The following is a 13,543-nucleotide window of genomic DNA, read 5'->3' on the forward strand; positions in this document are numbered from 1 at the left end:
GAGAGAGAGAGAGAGAGAGAACAGATAGTGCCATGCAATGGTGCCACAGCTTGTGGGCCACACCCCGTTCTCAGTCACGTCCGTCCCGTCCGTTCTCAGTGCTGCCCTTCTGCCTTCCTTGTTGACTCAACTCTGTCTTCCACCACGGCTCACTGTGCACTCCCAAGTCCTCAGCTGAGATGACACTGGACGTTCACAGATGAAATGCTAAGTCCTGATGGCCAAAGAAAGACAACTAGACAACTAGATATGTATACACACATGCACACACACATACACATGCAGAGAGAGAGAGAAAGCACGTGCAGTGTGAACAACCATTCGAAACATCTTCTATTTCACAGAGATTGTAGACAAAGGAAGATCTGCGTCAGGGAAAATCCAGTGCATTTTGTTTCCTAAAAAGAATCGGTGTGGGAGTTTATTGTTTTCTCTCCTGAGGGATAAACATTTTAATTTAATAACAGTCAAAAAGTGCCTAAGTGTGCTTGAGGAAAAAAAATATGATGTTCCTAGGAGGGCAGATTCTCTTCTCTTGCTGAATAATTGGAAGCAGCATTCAGAGCAGAACTATTCAAAAAATACTGACTAAAATACCCCGTGTCAACATCAATAACAAAACGACTGTAGTAAACATATTTATGTCCCACCCTAATATGGGACAGGCATTTTACATATATCATTTGCTCAGTTCCTCATGTCAAGCCTGTGAGGTGTGGGGTGTCTATTTTACAGGTAGGTAAACTGAGGCAAACAGAAGTTGGCCGGCTTGAAAGTAAGGGATGGAGATGGCATTCCAGTCCAACACTGTATGGCTGACCTTGACGCCTAGGTTGACATGAAGCATTTTAATACCAGGTCTAACCGAGTGGCATAGGTAAGTCGTGGATTTGTACGAAGAGAGCGATCAAAAAGGGAAGAGCCAAAATAGAAAAATAAATGTACGCGGTATTTATTAAGAGAATGTTGCCACAGCTGAGGTAACAGACAGCGGGGTGGCCAAGCCAAGAAAATAAAATTGTATGTGTGAAAGAGAGAGAGAGAAAACATACACACAACAGGAACTGTCACATAAATAGAACTTGGTCATTCTTGTGTTGCAGGGCCTCTGGGAAGGGGGCTGGCTGTTCGCACAGGCATAGAAAGCAGTGGGCTTCATCGATCATTTCTGCCTCTCTCTTCCCGGCTTTGGCTGTAGCATGTGGTACTGGGCTATGCTAGTTATGTGTCACTGGGATAACATACTTGGAAGAAGCCACATAAGGGAGGGGGCTTTATTTTGCTCACAAAAGCTTCTTCGTGGGAGTCACAGCACAGCAGAGCATGTAGCTCGCGAAGGCAGCTACTCACACTAGGCTAACCCATAAGCAGACAGCTCAGACAGAAGCAGAGGAGGTTTCTAACCATAAGAGGCCTGGTCCCAGCGATTCCCCCCTCTGCCAGTCATGCTTGTTTGCCCCAAAGGCTTCACAGTCCCCCTCCAAACAGCTCCAGTAGCTTAGCACCCCATGTTCAAGCACACGAGCCTATAGCACGTTAAACCATAACACCTCGGAAGGTGGTTCCAGAGAGACTTTCTGGATCAACCAATGTACAAAGAAAAGCCTTAGTCTGCAGTCCAGGTCACAGCTAATCCTTAGGGACTGTTTACCTCAGTCCAGGCACAACAACTAATTAAATACCTTAGAGTGTCTCCCTGAAGAACACTCTTCATTGACTCTGTTTCTCTAGAAAAACAAAACAAAACAAAACAAAACAAAACAAAACAAAACAAAACAGCAAAGCAAAAAAACCCCAACTGAGCACCAAGAAGTATGAACTTACTTAGGTAATCAGGCCCCTCCATACAGCATCAGAGCCTGTGCCCCTAAACACTGGGCTGCACCTCTAGATCATGGCTTGCAACATTTTTTCCTACAAATGGCCTGATAGTAAACACACAGGTTTTGCAAGTCTGGCGTGAGCTACAAATTTTAATTTCCACAATGCAGCTACAACTACCTAGACTATAAAGAGATGGAAGGACAATATAGATCAATAAAACTTTATTTATAAAAAACAGACAGCAAGGCCGAGTTACCACAATTGGTCTAGACTAGTTTATAAGCCTACAATGATTGATCTTATTGCTTATAGGTAATTGTAGACATAAGACGTGTGTGTGTGTTCACACCTGTGGAGGCCAGAAGTCATCATCAGGTGTCTTCATTGTTTGCTAGCTTACTTTTAGCATGGCGCTTTTCTCTGAGCTTAGGGCTCATCAATAGGCTGGCTTGGCTGGCCTCTGAGCACTCAACATCCTCCAGTCTTTCCGCAGCAGCATGCTTCCAGGCATACCAACACAGCCAGCTTTTTATGTGGGCTCTGGGATCCAGACTTAGGTCCTTGTCTCATGCAGCAAGTACTTTACGAATTGAGCCTTCTCCCTGGCCTAATTCTATACCTTGTAATAGTCGATTTCCCTGCAAGCTTCCTGGCTTTCTGGCATTCCATTTCCTCAGCCTTGTGACACTTCTCTGAGTTACGCTGATGACAAATGCTTGCTGAAATGTTACCGACATTTCTAGGTCTAGACACCATCCCCGCATAATCTCCATTTTTCTGTTGTCCTCTTCATAGCCCTGGAAGCTAGGTGTCATCATCCCCTTGGCACAGGTGTTATTGTTGAGGTCAGCGAGCTAAAGAAACTTTATCATATCGCAACAGTGTTGCAAGTTGAGCTGAGACAAAACATCAGACCTAACACCTGGGCTAGCAAGCTTTCTGTAGCTGTAATGTTTGCCTCAGCAAATCAACTTACAAAGAAAAAAAAGGGTTACTTGGACATTTTAGTCGTCCATGGCTGACTCCTGGGTTTGGGGACTTGCCATGAGACAAAGCATTATGTCAGGGGACAAGTGCCTGAGCTAAAGCATCCATCTCATGACAGAGATGAGAGAAAGAAAGATGAAGGGTTGGGGTGCCTCTAACCTCCCAGAAGTCTCCAGACTGTCATAGCTCTCCGTGGTCCTACCTCTTGACCATGGTGGTGCACTGTAGACAAGCCTGGATCATGGGGTCCTCCTGGAAACACAGTCTGAGTGCCGGCAGAGCCTCTCCTTCTTGCTTGTCATGATTTCTGCATCTGGCTGTGGCAGAGAGGACATTCAAATGTACATTTCAGCAAGCATCCTAGCGATTCTTACCTGTACTCAAGGTGAGGAACCCAGCACAGACGTCCTACCTGAGGACACTTGTGTGAGGCTCTCTGAGAGCTTCCACCCTGGGTAAGAGCTTGGCCTGGAGTCCATCCAACTTTTGGGTTTATCAATCTTCCCATTCTTTCCTCTTTCTTCATTACCTGAAGGCTCATTTGTCTTTGTGTCTAGTCAGTCCTTCTGGATGGTTGTGGACAGGGGCTCAGTTCATTTCTCTGTAGCTAGAGTTCATCATAGAGTTAAGCTTTATGGATACTGGCCAAATGAGTGAATATGTTAATTCATAAAAACCTTGACTCCCTGGAATATAAAATGTCTTCATAGCTGCCTTTATCTGTGTCCAGTCCCTGGTTATTTCCCTGCATTCCCTTGTTTTAGTTTGCTGTTAGTCACCTTCTGTTTCTGCTATAAGACAGCATGCCTCTATTGATTCTCCTCATAAAATACACTTCTCTTCTTACTCTTGGTTTGAATATAACTCAAGAGAACTGGAGAATATGACTGTTTCATGGGAAAATACTTCTAACAGGAATCTCTGCTAAGGAATTAATCAATTAATTAACCAATGAATGAATTATTGATTATCTCAAGACAAAATTCGTCAAGAAGCAACTAAAGGGAGAAAGAATGGATTCTGGTATACAGTTTCAGAGGGGTGTAGTCCATCATGCCAAGGAAGACACAGCCGTAGGCAGGGAGAGCATGGTAGCAGGAGCCACAAGCTGACACATCACAGAGCATCCATACTCAGGAAGCAGAGAGTGAATAGATAGTGTAGCCTGGCCATAAAGCCTCCCACGCTACCTGCCCCAGTGACCCACTTCCTCCAGCAAGCCTCCACCGTCTGAAGGCTCCACAACCTTCCCCAACAGCTCTACGTTAGTAAAAAAAAAAAAACAAAAAAAAACCAATTGCTCAAGTATGAGAGTCCACAGGGGACATTCCACATTCAAATCACAGTATCAAGTAATTACTCTGTGGCATCCCTTGGGATGGATCTAAGGTCTTACACATCGGGCAAGTGCTCAACCACTGAGCTACACCCCCAGCCCTCTTTTCACCTTTGACTTTAAAACAACATCTCACTGGTTTGCTGCGGCTGGTCTTGGGTTTGCTATTTAGCTCCAGCAGGGCACGTGGTGTTGATCTTCCTGTCTGGGCCTCCTGCATGATTCTCTGGGGTCACGGACCTGCATCGCCAGATCTATTTTATATGTTAACATAGTCATGAGCCCTTATTGGCACTTAAACTGACCTAAGGGGTGATCACCCTAGTTCTTCTTTCAAGCTTTCTGTTTAGTTGAGGAATTAAGACTCACATTTTCTTAAATAGAAAACAATGTGCATTAATTATCCTATGGTAAATTGCATTATAATGAAATATCAACTTCTGTCAATTTCATAGATTATGTGGCTTAACTAACACAACTGTCTATTTCATCTCTAGAGGTGAGCAGGTCCAGGGTCAACATGCCAGCAGGTCAGATGTCAGGGAAGGTGTCCATCCCAGTTGACAAAGGGCTGTCTCAACACTGGATTGTCTCATAGAACACAGGCTGAGATTCAACCCTTGATCTCTTATCAGTTCATTCACAAGATCTTGAAACACATTCTTTTTAAAGGTCTTCCTTCCTGGTGGCATGGTGGGACCTAGGATCTAAATGCAAGTCTTAAGGGGCAGTGCAGCCCAATGTCTATGACGGTTTGTTCAAGAAATAACTATTTAACTGTTACCTCTTCTCACCACTGTCAAAGTGTCAGAGACACAAGAATGAGCAGCAGCAGAGCCAGTGGAACCCAGAGGTTCATCTAGAGAAAAAGACCATGAGCCAAAAAGCCAGTCTGAGAACAAGACGATCGGTGACGGTGGTGACGGAGGTGGTGACAGAGATGAGTTGAGATGGGGCCACATGATTGACCTACGAGGTGGCATCAGATAATCGGAAGTCTCTGAGACAGAACTTGAGAGACAAAAAGAACAAGGTCTGAAGACTGAGGGTGGAGCAACCCAAGCTGAGAAAACAAAGCAACAAATAAGAGAAAAAGCAAACGCCCTAAGATCAGTAAGGAGGGGATGTTTTGGAAGGGCTCTGGTGCACTGTGGTTTGGAGTAGTAAGAGATGGAAACCAAGAGGTTGTCATAATCCCACCCTACTTGGTATTAAGATGGTGAGGAGTTGAGAGTCAGTCTACATATATCATGAAACCAATGGCAGAATCATATTGGGATATTAGCAGAATCTGCTGAGAGTTTTGAGATAACCATTTTGGTCGTGAAAAGTCAAGGGACTTTTGGTCAAGGGACAAGAGCAGGAGTCAAAAGACAGTGGCCCTCATCCAAGTAAGGAGCTGTGCAGGATAGAGAGGGGTTATTTGCTTTCTGATGCTGTGATAAACACAGTCCAAAACCAATTTGTGGAGTAAAGGGTTTATTTCATCTTACAGGATCAGACCATCATTGAGGAATCTCAAGGCAGAGCTCAAGCAGAAACCACTGAGCAACCCTGCTTATTTATACCATCTTATTTATAGGTTCACAGTCAGTTGCTCTTCTTAGAAAACTTAACATGTGATGGGTGAATTTGTTAAGCTGGAGATGAGAGAATACTGGTCCAAGAGAGAAATCAAATAAATGGTGGTAACGAAAAAAAATCAACTGGGGATACATTTGGAAGTTGCTGACTGTTGGTGCTGGTTAGAGCCATGAACTCAAAGAAACTCCCTAAAGGAGGGTTGGATGCTATGAGTGAGAACCCTTCTTTGAGATGGGCCAGCAGACTGTGCCCAGAGCTTGTACCACCATGAGATTGGTGACAGCCCTCAGAAGCTAAGATGAGAAAGAGAAATGTCTGGTGGGCTGTTTCTAATGAAATCAAATTCCCAGTTGTTTCCCATTAGGTCATTTTGTCATTTATTCAGCTTTGCTAAATCCATACCTTTGTTTTGATGTACACCCCCCTGCCCCAACACATACACACTCTTTAGAATGTAGGCAAACAGAACTGAGTGGCTGTAGTCCACCCAGTAAGCCCTACATCATCTTCATGGTAGTCACAGACATGCGTCCCCTTAGACACATCCATCAGTGAATTCAGCATTTTCCAAGGAACAAAAGAAAGGGTCGGCCCATTTGCACATGGAGAATACTCCCTCGATGTGCTAAGAGTTCCTAATGAGGACAGCAGCCATCTGGCAAACAACCCACTAGATTGAAACAACAACAAAGTCAACATAAGCAAAATATGTAAAGTTGTTGATCGCTGACAGACAGCCTGTTGATGGGCATCTATTTAGCTTTCAAAGCAGTCTGGCAGATAGATTAAAAAAATCCATCAGACCTGTAAAGCCGTAACCGGCCAAATTTCCCCAGGGGGCCTTTCTGTATGGTACTTATCATTTCCAGGGCCGTGAGAGCTCTGCTTGTTCCAGGCGTCATTACCCTACATAGGACAGCAATGCCAATGTGGGAGCCATCTTAGACGCATCACCAGGGGCAGGCATAGGAGGCACAAGCCTGTGTGCATGCTGGCAGTTTTTGGCCTGCAACTTCGAGGTGTGCTAATGGTCATGGCTTTATTAGAGGTTTTTGGTAATTATCTTCTTGCTGTCGTGAAGTCTTTTCCTGGGAGCCCACAGAGGGGACCACCGAACATGTCTATCATTTCTGAGGCATGTGGGAACCACCCAGAACATCACCCTGGTTCCTTTAGCCATCACAGTCCCTAAGAAAGTCAACGCTGTGTGGGTTTTCCTGCCCGGTGAAATGGTTTCCTTGTTCCTAACTGGGCCTTATGTCCTTGGGAAGAAACTAAAAAAAAACCTGAGTTGCCTCCAGTTTAGGAGATGCTGAAGTGGGAGACTAGACAGATGTGGGTTTCTGAAGGAAAGAACGATTTGTCCAGCATACTGCCTACCTTCCCTGAAAAAGAAGTGAAAGAGAAAGAGAAGGAGGAGGAGGAGAAGGAGGAGGTGGAGAAAGAGAAAGAGAAAGAGAAAGAGAGAGAGAAAGAGAAAGAAAAAGAAAAGCTCTCTGACAAAAGAAGCCATTGGTCATGACCTCAGGAGAACGGAAATACAGAATAAAAACAATTTCAATCTGTGAAGTCCAGTCAATGAGAGCAAACAGGCCACCCAGCAAGGGCATTTCCTTTTTAATGGTTACCTCTGAGTAGACTGAACAGTGCATGCGTGCCTATGTGCACGTGTGCACGCGCTTTGATTTTTCTCCTCTTTTAACTGGGCGTGAATACATGAAGGCACATGTCACCCTGATTCCATCACCCCAACTACGTGTGCTAACTGTCACCAGTATCTTCCTTTGGGAGTGTGTGAATCCGCTCTCCCCCATTTTCTCACACGGCAGTTCCTCCCGTGAGCAAACGCCCACTGTCCCTAAAGATTTCTCTAATGGAGGAAAGAGTAATTAACCGCCTCCCCCAGACGCTGGCTTGGTGGCCAGCCCCTAATTTGCATCCTTTCTGCAGAGGTTCCAATGTCTCCTGGATTTATTGCCGCACTAAAGTCACCCTTTAAATCACGGATCACCATATCGGTATGTGGCTAAAAAAATGTTCACAGCATTGTAATTTTATGTACTAGCAATAAACATGAAAAATGCGTTTTGGGGTTGTTTAACATTAAAAATAATGTTTGGGAAAATAAATTTTAGGAGAAATTTAGGGCTGAAGAAGGGGACCCTATTCAGTCCTAGAAACTTGGATTCATAAACTGAACAGCAAGTTGGAGGGAGACCAGAGTCGCAGGGGAGATAGGTCAGCACTAGGGCCTTTAGTGTCGGGATTCATATACCCCTGACACCAAAAGCCCCTCCTGATTGCTCTCCAAACAGCAGTAGCTTTTATTTCTAGAGTTGGCTAGAGATTGCTAAGCAATTGCCATTTCAGAAAACTTTTTTTTTTTTCAGGAATGAAAATAATGTGGCCCATGATGCTTTTCCAAGGAGCTGTTTGGCCTCCGTCACCAGGACAACAGCTTGTGAACCTACCCTCACCTGGAGAGTTACTCTGGGGTCTGGGGCCATGGATGTGACACTTGGCTCTATTCCTGGACACGTGACTTGTGAGTGGCACTCATGACCTACAAGTACAAACCACCCGGATAGAGTGAATGAGTCTGTTTACCCTGCTCTGAATCTCACACCAGCTGGGCGACCCGGGGAAAACTCCTCACACTTTCTGTTCCTACTCCCCAACTTTTTAGTTTGACTTTGAGAATATTTAATGGCCACACATCAAAGCCTATGCCCAGGCCAGGGCAGTGTGTCGGGCCATAGTGTAAGCCGCGTGAACCTGCGTTTAATTCCTAAAATGCACATGACAAGCTGGGTGCAGTGAGTGGTGAGTGTGTGTGTGTGTGTGTATGTGTGTGTGTGTGTGTGCATACACGTGTATATGGTTTGTGTGTGCACACACATGTTCACATATGTGTGCATGTACCTATGGAGGCCAGAGGCTGATGTCATATTTCTTGCTCAATTCTTACTCACTTTATTTATTTATTTATTTATTTGAGACAGGCTCTCTCACCAAACCTACAGATCACAAATTTGGCAAAGGTGGCTGGCCACTGAGTCCCAGGGATCCTCCTGTCTCTGTGTCTCCAGCTCTGGAGTTACACACAGACACACACACACACACACACACACACACACACACACACACACAGACACACACACACACAGACACACACACACACACTCACACTCACACACACACACTAACACACTCACACTCAGTCTCTCTTACACACACATACTCTCACACACACTCACTCACACACACTCACACACACACACACGTATGAAGAGCCTCACACAGCTGTTGCTTCCCTAGCTCCACTCAGTGTCTTCTGTCCCCTCGCAGGCCTAGGAACAGAGAGAGATGATCAGAAGGATGAGACCACGGAGCTCCAGCCAGACCAGTGCACGGGGATGGCCTTGCTTTCTCTGCCGTGTATCTACAGAGCCTCAGGATATCCCAAAACACAACGAAAGGGCGTCATGGTCACCAAGGGTTAGAATGACACTCTTGATGGGTGTAGAGACAAACTTACAAACACTGGACAATGAATTACAAATTGAAAGCAAGTGAACTCCCACACCCTTTTCTAACCCAACCAGGCGGATGATCTAACAAGGCGGCCCTGAAGCCCAAATTAGTGTGTGGCAGCGTGGTCTGTTCTTACACCAAGCTCAGAGATTCTTTTCAGTGACGCAGAGGGGGACACAGAGCTCTGGATGCTAATTAGCCCCCACCAGACCCTGTTGAATAGAACCCTTGTACCACACCCTGAGGAAGACTATGGCAAGGCCAGTAGCTTTTGATAAAAAGGAATGTGTTTATTCATAATGTTTACATGTGACTCTACAATATCATATGAGTAGCATAGTGAGATTGAAACCACGCGGGCCTATGGAGCTGAGTAACATCTTATGGTGGTTTTCGTGCCTCTGTGGGATCTCCTCCGGTACCCTTGGCGGTCAGTGTGCCTCGCTCTAGTGCTTCTCCTGTTTTTAACATCTGTATTATAAAAATGTAGAGTTTGATTGCGGAGGTCTTATAAAAAACGTAGAGTTGACTATATCTGGGGCAAAGTCTGGGTTTATGCTCTTTTAACAAGCTCCCGGGTGACAGGGACATGACTGTCCTGGGACCTTCAATGCAGGTAGTAGGGACCAATGCTCTTGTTCCTCTATTTCTGACTTCTTTCCCAAGGCTGATTGCACTTGAGCTGCTCAGGGCCAGATAGGTGAAGATGGTGGGCAGAGGTCAAAGGTTACCCACCAGCTTCCCCCAAGCCCTCCATCCAGAAGACTTTCAGGACTCCTTTAGGTTTCCTGGATATGCATAAGTGAAAGGCACCCTCCCTGCCTCCCTACCCCCGCCCCTTTACGCCTGTTTCCTCCAGGGGTCTCCTTTGCTTTATTTCTTAAGTTAACAAGACAGGACTCTCTGAAGTCATAAACACTGACATTCCCGGATGCAACAGTGGGCAAGATTATTCTCCCTGATTAAGCCTTTGACAGGCCGCATCTTCTCAGCTAACACCATGCCAGGTTTTATTAGTAAATTGGCCCTAGAAGTTTCTCTTACCTACAGATGTCCTAGCTCAGCAATCCTTCCCCGAGATCAGAATGAGCACATTCAAGAACACTCTGCATGGAAGCACCAAGAACAATAATTAGACAAATTTGCAAACCAGGCAGGGATATGAGTGACGATCTCATATGGAGACTGTTAAGTGGAAACAGGAAACTTAAATAATTGACTGTTAAAACCAGCTAAGAAGGCTACGTTGCTTCCGATAACCAGACACTGTTATTAGGTTACAGCGACAAGACCATTAAGATGAAATGGAGGCTCTAGCTCACTGCTTTAATAGACCTGAGCCATGTTATAATCAATGATTTCATCAGTCTATCCTTCCAACGCAAGTGACAGCAGGACTCCAGAACATGCAGCTCCGTAGGAAGGGGACAGTGTGGACCCGAACCTCGGATGGAGGTGGCCCCAGACAGATAACAAGCCTCTGGAATCAACTGTAGGCATCTTCTGTGTTTCTTTTTTTATGGAAACATGATTTTGCATCTGTTTCTGATGCCACTCAGCAATCCACCTTACCAGGCAACAAGATACTTCTAGAATATTGGAAAGCACAGCTGGGGAGAGGACTCTGTCTATACAAGCATGAGGACCTGACTTCGATTCCTAGAACCTACTTTTAAAAGCAGGGCGTGGTGTACCTCCCTGTAATCCCAGTGGTGAGCATGGTCAAGTAGGCGAGTCCTTGGGACTGGGCTAGCCAGCCTGACAGGCTAGCAAAACTAGTAAGGTCCTTGGGAAAGTGAGAAATGAAATCCCATCTCAAAATCAAAGTGCAGAATGAGTGTTGGGGACAAGCTAGGTTGTTCTCTGTCATCCACGTGTACCTGTGAAAACACAAAACACAACCACTATACCACACAGAGATGGTGGGAGTTGTGTGGCGATGTAGTGGTTGTGTTGTTAGTATTTAGACATGTATGCATTCCTCAAACATTTTAATTTATTTTTTTAATTAGGTGTTTTCTTCATTTACATTTCAAATGCTATCCCAAAAGTTCCCCAGACCCTCCCCTCCAACTCCCCTACCCACCCACTCCCACTTCTTGGCACTGGCCTTCCCCTGTACTGAGGCATATAGTTTGCAAGACCAAGGGGCCTCTCTTCCCAATGATGGCCGACTAGGCCATCTTCTGATACATATGCAGCTAGATAAAATTTCTCAATTCACTCCAGTCTGAAAGGCCCCATTCTACCAATCAAGTCCGTGGGAGTTTCTGGAAAATGTAACATGGGCACTGACAGGCAGAAGAGCTGGTTCGGGTGTTGGCGTCTGATGGGAGTCATTCATACTGAGAAAATAATTATCATCCTCAAAGATGAGATTCAAACCCAGTTTATGTTAAGGAGTTTAGCATAAGGGCATTAAACAAAACAGTTGCTTGCTGGTTTTCTCTGAGCACTGGGTGAGGCGTCTCCATGTTATTTACATACCAGCATACTTTCATCCTTTCTCCAACTAGATGGCTTTGAGAATCCCATACCGACCAAGAGGGAAATCACTTGGTTACCGAACGTTTCCTGTGTTCATTATGAGACATCAATCGAGATATGTTAGCATATGTAAAATGGAGTGCTGGAGAGGATACGGACTCAAAGATTTGGCTGGAAAGACAAAAAAGAGACAGAAAGGGGAGTTGGTAATTAAGCAGTGCTTGCTGAGTGATGACCACAGGGATAATGGCTCTAAGGACATAGCTATGTGCAATATGGACCTCACCGTTCTCAGTCCTTGCTACTCTGGTACCACTGGCTGGGACCCTTCTCTCATTACGAGCAGAAACTTGGAGAACCTACCTGTGAGTGGAGGAAACAGCCACGGGAGCTGCCAAACACTCAAGGAGACAGGCTCTCTACTGAGCACATGGTCCGAGAGAGCTGGAGGGGAACTGCACACAGTTATGAAAAGGAAGGGCTTTCCGATCCTTATTGTATCTCTTCTGTATCCCATTGGCTCTGGAGATGAAATCCGTAAGTAGTTTTCCCATCAGCTTTGCATGGTCTGAACCAGATTGACAGTGCTCTATTAACACGACACAGGAGAGTCCACACGGGTAACACGAGGGAAGCTTGAGAGACCACACACTGTCATCACACTAACCGTGACAGTAGTACTGGGTGAGGATTCTGCAACGGGCACCCAGGGCCACTGATGGCTCTAATGTGGAGATTTTCAAGTTTGCTTTTATCAACTTTATGGTGCTGCTAAGTGTGGCTGACCAGTACCACCACCAACCCCAGTGATGACAGTGACAACAGCCACATCAATCAAAGTCCACAATGACGTAAATCTGGGAGCTGTGAGAGCTGACGTAAAGAATCATGCTTATGCTGGTAATCTTTACTTAATCCAGAAGTTCCCAAGCGGAAGCGGATAGAACGGCACCACAGAGGTTGGTGATGCACCACCATCTCCTCCGCCTCTTCCTCCTCATCTTGGTTCACCATCATATACTTTCCTTCCTCACGCTCTTCCCATCTCCATTTTCCTTGTCTTTCTCCTCTTCTTCCTGTTTTTCTCCTCTTCCTGTTTTTTCTTGTTTTCCTTCCCCTCTTCATGATTTTCTCCCCTCTTTCTGTTTTTCCTCCTCTTCCTGTTTTTCCTCCTCCTCTTCCTGTGTTTCCTCCTCCTCTTCCTGTTTTTCCCCTCCTCTTCCTGTTTCTCTTCCTCCTGTTTTTTCTCCTTCTTCTCCTTTTTTCCTCCTTCTTCTCTCTTCCCTTCTTTGCCCTTTCCTCCTGCTTCCTTTCCATCAACTCTTTCTTCTTCATTTCTCCTCTTCCTCCTTCTTCCCCTTCCTCGTTCTCCTCCATCCTTTCTCCCCTCTTCTTTCTCCTTTCTCTCCCCAGTCTAGCTGGATGGGTGGGCTTTTGCACTCTGAAGCTCACCGGTGTTGATTGGTCTGATAATGTCTGAACTGAGTATGAATTACTGAACTCAAAGCCTTTATACATCCAACTTTCTGGGCATCATTATGCTAGCAACCGTCTTTCATGCTGAACTCTGAAAGGCAGGTTGGAAGGAAACAGCAAGCCTTATATTAAAAACACGTGAGACAGAATCCCATGTCACGCAGTCAGGATTCGACCTGTGTAAATAACAGCTGGGCTCGGGGCTGGAGCTGGGGTCTTCAAGACACGTCAGAGAGGAGGAGGTTGAGGGTGGGTGTCCTGCAGTGGGCTTGCTGGTATCAGATACTTGTGAGTCCAAGACAAGCTGATATTTTG

At 45.5% G+C, this 13,543-nt stretch overlaps 1 long non-coding RNA gene across 1 annotated transcript in view; it reads left to right on the plus strand.

Annotated features, from left to right (window-relative positions):
* The window catches only part of Gm14249 (predicted gene 14249), a 42,924-nt gene extending 33,553 nt beyond the window's left edge, over positions 1-9,371 (plus strand). The window contains exons 5-7 of the long non-coding RNA NR_166520.1: positions 4,953-5,260; positions 8,122-8,276; positions 9,080-9,371. This is a non-coding gene — a long non-coding RNA (predicted gene 14249). The remainder of the gene's footprint in view (positions 1-4,952; positions 5,261-8,121; positions 8,277-9,079) is intronic.
* The last annotated feature ends 4,172 nt before the right edge of the window (positions 9,372-13,543 follow it).

This window comes from Mus musculus, chromosome 2 (genome assembly GCF_000001635.26).
Source record: "Mus musculus strain C57BL/6J chromosome 2, GRCm38.p6 C57BL/6J".
NCBI lineage: Eukaryota > Metazoa > Chordata > Mammalia > Rodentia > Muridae > Mus > Mus musculus.